Consider the following 8,551-nt stretch of genomic DNA (forward strand, 5'->3'; position numbering starts at 1 on the left):
ATTAGAACCCATCATTAGCTCCTTCAGAGAATCCCATTTTACTGGTCAACGTCGAAAAATAAAAATGCAGGCATATCGCGTGTGTTTCGTGCGTACATAAGAGGTACATGGGTTGTGTATAATTGTACATAATCTCTATGTACCGGGTAATATAATTTGTGCCCGCGCCGCTCGGTAATGACAGGGCGCGACTAGCACGCATGCGCTGCGACGACACACGGGAGAATTGTATTGCATTTGAAATGGTAAGGGATTTCAAATCGATACTAGCAATTAACACTCTTCTACCAACCCGAACTAGGCTAGCGTGGTGGACTAAGGCCTAATCCCTCTCAGTAGTAGAGGAGGCCCGTGCTCAGCAGTGGGCAAGTGTATACAGGGCTGATATTATTATTATTATTAATTAAAGTTCCAGCTTGAATGTCAATGTGACAGTAGAGACGTTTAAAGAGAAAAAAGAGATATATTTTTAATACTAGTGCTTCAGTGATGAATGTTTGGTGTAATTCAAAACTTATTTATTTTTTAGAAGATATTATAATTTTTGTGGGCTTATAAAACATTAAAAAAAACTTTAGTATTTCTTATGTCAAAACGGAAAGTGACCATAATCGTAGTATTCATTGCTGGTATCAAAATATAGGTAATAGTTTCCTGAGTTAGCTTACCATACTAAGATTACGTAAGCGATTTGAGTGCTATATTAAGGGCTCAGGTTCCATACTCGGTTCGGGTAATTTTGGATTTTTCTTCTATGTCAGTGGACGATAAATGGGTTTTCTCTTGTAACAAAAAATCTAACATAGGTAGCTTAATGTGAATGTATAAAACTTCAAAAAAGAGGTGAAGCTATGTTTAAGTAAGTAGATACGTAAATTTTTCATTACAATCATTAATGTTGAAATGTTTTATTACGGCAAAGGCTTTTGCTTTGATGTATATTTAAACCAGAATAAACCTTTAAAAAAACCGTTCTATAGTCTCCAATAAAGTGAGTAAAGATTATTTTTTACAGCAATATACCGAGACATGACTCAAAAGCAAACAGCAACAAGGGATTCATTTATTTGGTTACTTAGTATTTTTGCGTACTAATTAAATTGTCTTTACTACCTTCTCCCCCCCCCCATTTTTCAATAGCACAATTATTGTACGATCGATCATATTAAGTTAGTTAGGTTGAAGCAATAAATTATTAAAAAATACATAGATAATAAACATAAAAAAACTGTAAATTATATTGAATAAAAATCACCTAGTGTGCACAGTCTCGTCAAAGACATAAAAACAATCGCGTTTCCTCCCGCAGACGTGATTCCAGTTGTCTATTCATGTACCGTCGGCAGAAACATCACTTATCGCTAATTAGTATTAATTTATATTTATATACATGATACTACTGAATTTTGACGAGCAAGAAGCTTGTTTTATAATAAACGACTGCTCAAAAACAGTGGCAGAACCAATCAGTCTTTTTTTATGCAAATAATAAGACGAGCAAGCCACTCGTCTGATGGTACGCGTCGCGGCATCACCAATGTGTACTGCTACATTCAGAGACATTAGAAGTTAATTATAAATTCGTTAAACTTGACAGTAAGTGTAGTGATGTTTAAATACATTGGAGACCAGTGTGAGAAGTCGGCGATAGCCCAGTTGAGTGTAGAACGGACTGCCGAGACGAATGTCTGCAGGTTCAAATCCCAAGGGCACACATCTCTGCCTTTTATAAAAAAAAATATGAGTGTATTCTTTGTGAATTATTGCTTGCTTTAACGGTGAAGTAAGACATCCTGAGGAAACCTGCATACATGAGAAGTTCTCTAATGGAATTTTAAGAGTGTGTGAAGTCTGCCAATCCGCACTAGGTCTGTGGTGGACTAAGACCTAATCCCTCTTAGCACGAGGAGGCCCGTGCCTAGCAATGGGACGGTATATAATACAAGGTTGATATTATTATTATTCTTATAGTGAACACTTCATAATAATTAAAAAAAAGCGGTAATTTTTCTTTTCCAAACATGTTCATTGTTCATATGCCGACAGTACCCAAGCATATTGGCGCCGCATGCAGCTCAGAAACACTTTTCTCGCTCGCACACTCTGCGTCTCTTTCTTACGCAATGATCACTCTCACTTTTGTGAAAAGACCAAGATTTAAATCCATTTCATACAACTTTGCCCTCCTTTGGATCATGAGTGAATGAAAAATATTCGGGATCGATGTCCAGTCTAGGGCGAATTAAACTGTCTAATCCTACCACGAAGTAATTCGTTTATTTAGCACGATCTATCGCTGAAAGAGCTTTTTTAGTGCATGTCTACTTCTCTTACCTTCTGGTTGTAATCTTCTTACGTAGTTGTGGTCAATCATGATGCTTTGTTGATGTTCCATATTTTATAATTACTTTCTTCGTCCAAGAACAATCGTTCTTGCTACGAATGCGAACAAAGAGGTATCAGTCATTGCTGACTGCTGTTTTTTTTCTACAGATTTTACTATTATGTTTTCAGTAACACAGTGTCTTTTATTTTGTAAGTGAAATAATTAGATATTATACATAACAATAGTTCTTCATTTGTTATTAAAATATTAGATATATTTAGCCAATTATGTAATCTTATTTCACACTCATTAACACCTTGATTAAACAAACCCTAAAAGTTGTAAAACATACGACTTCTAATAAGACGCAGTGGTTCAGTCGGTTTATGACTCAGAGTCGCTGGTTCGGTTCCCGGAACGCCGCGCACCTTGCCCACGGGAATAAAAAACAAAATTGCCAATATATCAGAAAGTTTGAATGTTTGTTCTTTGAAGAGCCGCTTTAGATAAATCTTGTATTTATAATCTGATATATCTAAGCAAATTTTATAATAACACGTTCGCAAAAATGTAATTTACTAGCTTTTGTTCGCGGCTTCGTCCGCGTGAAGGAGTTCCGGGATAAAAGTCCCGCTATATATTTTCCCGGGATAGAAAGCCTGTAATCTTCCCAGGGTCTTAAACTCCATACCAAATTTAATAAAAAATTGATCAGTAGATTTTGAGAAAATCGATCACACTTTCAGAAACTTTGTTTTATAATAAGCATTAATGTTGATAAACCACAACTCTACATGAAAACTGATTTAAATTCGGAAAAAATAATTCTGTAGTAATTTTCTTTTTGATATGTCAGGCCAGCCTTGACCTATATAGAAAAAAAATACTCAAAAGCAGTCCAAAATATCCAAAGCCACACAATCGTACCCTTACAATAAAATACAAATCTAAGTTTGTGGTGTATGTAAGTATATTTGGTAGGATCTACGAAGAACTGTAAAACACACTACTTTATTCACTAATGGCAACTACACTTCGCGCAGTTTTATCGAACATGTTTATGATGTATGGATTTCGTAAATTAAACAAAAAGCAAATCTAAGGTATTCCCAATAAGAATCTATATGAGAATACACACCGAAATCGTAGAGTAACCATATAGGTGTGTTAAAATTAATAAATTACATTAGCGCACATTTATACCAGGATGACTGTCACAATTGGAGAATAAAGGAGCCGGTAGATGCGCAGGCGCCGGCCACTCGTGGCCACAAGTAGTGGCCATGATTTTGTTATTTAAAAATAATACTCAAACTTTTTCGCACCGCATTTTCTTCGCCTAGGATAGGCAGAGTTGTAACTAATTCACCAAATTATCGCCATTGCTATTTCGGCATGTAGTATAAATAATAATAAAAAGTAATTTTGAAAACTCGAAACCCAAAAGTATTAATACATAGTGCAGGCATAACCCAAGAAAATATTTCTATCTAAATTCACAGCCTGAACTAAATACGATGACTTCCACACCATAGAGTTGTCCTATATATAGGTATGATATTAAAGTACTTACCTACATAAATTATATCGACGCATTTAAATAAAAATCATAATTATTTAATATTACGATTTAAATGCAATACACTGTATCCCTGACTCGGCACTCTAAAGCATTCACTTACCAATTTGTTTCAATAACGCAAATTCAAACTCTACCCGTTAATTATAAAGTCGAAAACCGAGCACGCACAGCCCCATATTCCTCTATTGTTCAAAGCATTAATCAGTGGTCGAGTCCATCTTAGCTACCTGAGTCGGTAGTGTTTATTTTTGATCTTATCACAATGGACTCTTTTAATGGATATTATTGAATGGAGTGATGACACGAGACCTTATGACTCTTCAATACTGCTGTGTGACCGCTTTGGATGTTACCTACTAGGAATTATAAGTATTGGTAAAGAAGTATTCATTTATGTGGTCCTGTTCTAGTTATACCGACCTGCACAAACTAATATCGCATATAAGAAGTTACAATGATATAGCATACTTGAGCAAAGTTCAATACAATTTACCTACATAAATTGACAAGTATCTAGACTTCGACAGCGAATGTTTTTTTTTTACACGTTTTTTAAAAAAGTGTAGGTATCTGCAGATATTGGCAATAAAGAAGACTCATACAGCCTTACCTCAAATGTTTGCATTTCTCAGTATTCCAAGCAAAATCTTCACATCTAGCACAATCCGACACATCAAAGCGCAAGAACCGACAAAATTACACAATGATTTATTTAATATTAACTGTTTCACACGCAATAAAACAAAAAAGCCGCGTAACGGAACACTGGAGATTAATTACTTTTTAATTCGCCATTTTGGTTACGTCATGTTCGCGCGGGAACGTGTGCCCGCGTTTTTTTGTCCATGGACGAGAAAGTATTCTGCCTCGATTATTTTAACCTACATCGTTATTTATAAAAATTCGTTTGCAGTAGAAAAAAAATGGGAAATTTGGTTTTATTTGTATTTAATTGAAATAATATCTAGTAACGGAAATAATAAGTTAAAAGTAATAATACTAGGTCCTAGACCTAGGTTGTATTATATTGAGGGAATAAAAATTATCTAACTTCCATTAATAAATTAATAAATAAGCCATACTAATAGCCATATTAGATACTATACCTAAGTATAATAAAATATAGGAATTGTTTTCGACAAGATAGAATTATTGGTGCGGTTATATACCACGATTTTAGTATTTAACCTATAAACAGGAAACAACAAATACACCATATATTTAGATTAGGAGAAAACATTACTCACCTACTTAATTTTGTATCTTTCTAGCATTATAAGACGATATACATAGTGCTATAAATTTATCTTCCCTTAAAGTTTACAGATAAATTCCCTAGTCCAAGTGAGGTTAAAAAATACATAGTTCTTAAATAACCGTGTCATCGTATTATTTCACTTAAGAAATACCTTATACCCTATAAATACTCTATACCAGGCAGTTTAAATTGAACATTAATATCAGTTCGTGTCAAGAATTTATTAGCTAAAATAAATAACAATGCCTACTTAGGGACATTTGTAGGTTCAAAATATTACGAATCAAGTTGAGTTTTTTAGAAGGGTTTGCAATTGTAAAACTTTACGACACTAATATCTATAACAATTCCGATTTACTTCCATAATTTTCGTTTTCTGTTTTACACATCACGAATGTACGCATACTTTTACTATCGTGACGGAGAAAAACATTTCCTGATACAAATTACAACAATTATCTCTTATTAACAATGGACAAAGGGAACGAAGAAAATATAACGCGACGATTCGCCGTGATCGGAAAAAAATCGATCGATTGTCACGTAACAATGGAGAAAAAATTCATTCGATTGTAAAATGTATCTTTGTTGTTACATTTGTGCTTGATGATATCGAAATTGCTAGAACTATAAGCATACAATCCGATGACAGTTGTCGGAACTATCGAAGCCAGCGGGCTTAGTTCAATAAAAGTCAGCATAGGTTTGATGAGAAGAAATAAAAGACTAACAATAGAAAGTTAGCTATTTATTTAATTTTTTTTAGTCATAGCTACAGAGTAAACTCCGATAAAAGCTACGCACATCATTACAATTCGAAACACAAAATTAAACAACTACTATACAATAACTCTAGTTAGACATTTTTTTATATAACTATTTAGACTTATAGAAGATTTTAGCAAGATTTTCGGCGTAGGATAGGTATTCGTTGCAAGATTTTTCTTATACACCAGCTGATCTCAAGATGAGCATGCCAACGGCCTGGTGGAACGTATTGGGACTGCAACAGATTGGACAAGTAACATATTTTATTTCTGAAAATGAAATTCTGTCAGTCACAATATCTTAATTTTTTTATATACGTGTATAGTGACCCCACTGCATCTGATTGTTAGTAGAGTGAGGTCCAATAGAATGTCAACTGACGAGAGATGATTACCCCCCGGCAGTCGACATAATTATGCCGCGCTGTTGGAACCGGATATACACAAGCTGATCCTGGAACGCGACACACTTACGTGGACCATTATGACAGGTTTTAACACCATGTGTACGGTGGTCGCTATCCGGGCTGATATAAAATATATCCTACCACCCTGTGTGGCCCGGCCTAATGTCACAGTCATTAACTTTTATTCTGAAAAAAGGTGCGATCAAAGTAGATCCATTTATCGCGGTCCTCCATTCAAGATCTCAACGATTCCATCAACTAGAAAAATCGCGGTTATATGACGTGGATAGTGAAATAGTGTAGAAGTCACTCGGCGCCATGGGCGTGTCTAAACCGACAAACCCAAGGTGTCAGTGGCGCCAAAGCTTCCCGCTTTGGACGTGCTTGTTTTCTATATTTTTAGAGACGCCCCGCGGCACAGGCGTTGGAGCGGTCGGTTAAAAGGAACAATAATTTAATTATGTCCTTAAGTATTTTATGTTTTAACAAGGATTTGATGTTTAAGCCGCAACCATATTTTGATGATTGGCAATTCTTATTCAAAGCTATAAAACATTGTGAATGATGCAACTGTGTTTCGACATAACATGCAATTTACAAAGTTGAAATACCTAAATATTTTGTATTACTTTATGTAACGATAAAATCGTATTTTATAATTAGAAGCCGGCAACAACCCAAGACTTTTAGTCATGATAAAGCCGCCGAGGTTTCCTCCCACTATGTTAACCCTATTGTTCCAAATGGATAACAAACCGAAACCCTGTCAGTTACCAAGCCGACATACGCACGTTAAGCCATTTAAGTGGTCAAGTCAGATATGTCTAAGTAGCTATAGTTTTTCAGTATGTGGATACTTGTAGCACGAAGATTCCGTTATATATTATATAAGATTTTTGAATATTTGCATGGATTTCTACATTTCGCTGCATTACTACTATATATTACAAGGTCCTATGTAATTTTTACTAATACTGGACAAATACGATAGACAAATTTCATGATGATAAAAATTAGAAAAGACAATAATTCATGGTTCCCCATTTATTTATCTTTCGGGACTATATATATTTAAATAAAAAGACATTAAGTCTCGAAATATATGTAATTCAATTTATGCAAAAATATAACATAAAACCTTGTAATAGTGAGTCAGCGATTTATATACGTTTATTTTCCGTCAAAGAGGACAAATTTCAAAGTAAATAAAACTGACATTAAGCAAATCATTATTGTTTTATTGTTCTCTAAAACTTGTATATTTATGTAAAAAAGATGTATGCTGCCGCCAGCAATTATAACTGACCTCTGTTGTACGGCTGGCTAATGTCTGTAATTATAAACGTTTTTATAAAAAAAAAAATATGTTAGGTTCCACAAAGCACGCGCCGTAGCCCGCGGGTACGAGTCCCGAAATGTAGATGGCGCCACTGGGTTTCTGAAGTTTTTGTAAAATTAACATTAGCTTGAAGTCTGCGGTTTTGTGCGACAATATTTTTAACGTAGAGAGGTAGAGATTGTGAGTTCGTTTGTGGGAGATATTTACAATTTTAAAATGATTCTTAAAAAAATCTATATTCAAATGGGTAGAGACCTGCAACCTACATTTATATTAAGTAACAATCATTCAATTTTAATTTGTTTATATAAGTATGTTCTAACAAAACATTGACACGACTAGACCAGAGCTAAAGAAGTAGATAGTGAAAACAGCAGAGGAAAAATAATTAGTAACTAGGATTAACCAAATTACGTATTTTTTTACTGTTTGAAAAATAGACTGCCTCGGTGACGAAGATCTATTACTGTACGAGTGCAGTGAGAACTCGGGTTTGATTCCCGGGTCGGGCAGTGAAATTGGATTTTTCTTCACAGTATCAGCCCCCCAAACGAGACGAAATACACCCGGCGGAAAGTGGGTGTATCAGTTGCGCCTTTGCCTACCCCTTCGAGAATAAAAGACGTGAGTGTGTTTGGAAAATGCTCTCTTCCAACATTTAACAATTTGACTTTCCGGTAGAGCATAGATATTTTGTAAACCATCATTTTCCAAAATGAAACGATTGGACTCTACATATGTACATAAAATATTATTTTGTAAACCATCCACCCATTTATTACCTAGAATGATTTTAGTTTGGCAGCATATTTTTTTCATCTTCTATGGATAACTTCAATTATCTTACTTACTTATTTAGTAACCAATTTATT

The sequence above is a fragment of the Manduca sexta genome, chromosome 18 (assembly GCF_014839805.1).
Source record: "Manduca sexta isolate Smith_Timp_Sample1 chromosome 18, JHU_Msex_v1.0, whole genome shotgun sequence".
Lineage (NCBI taxonomy): Eukaryota > Metazoa > Arthropoda > Insecta > Lepidoptera > Sphingidae > Manduca > Manduca sexta.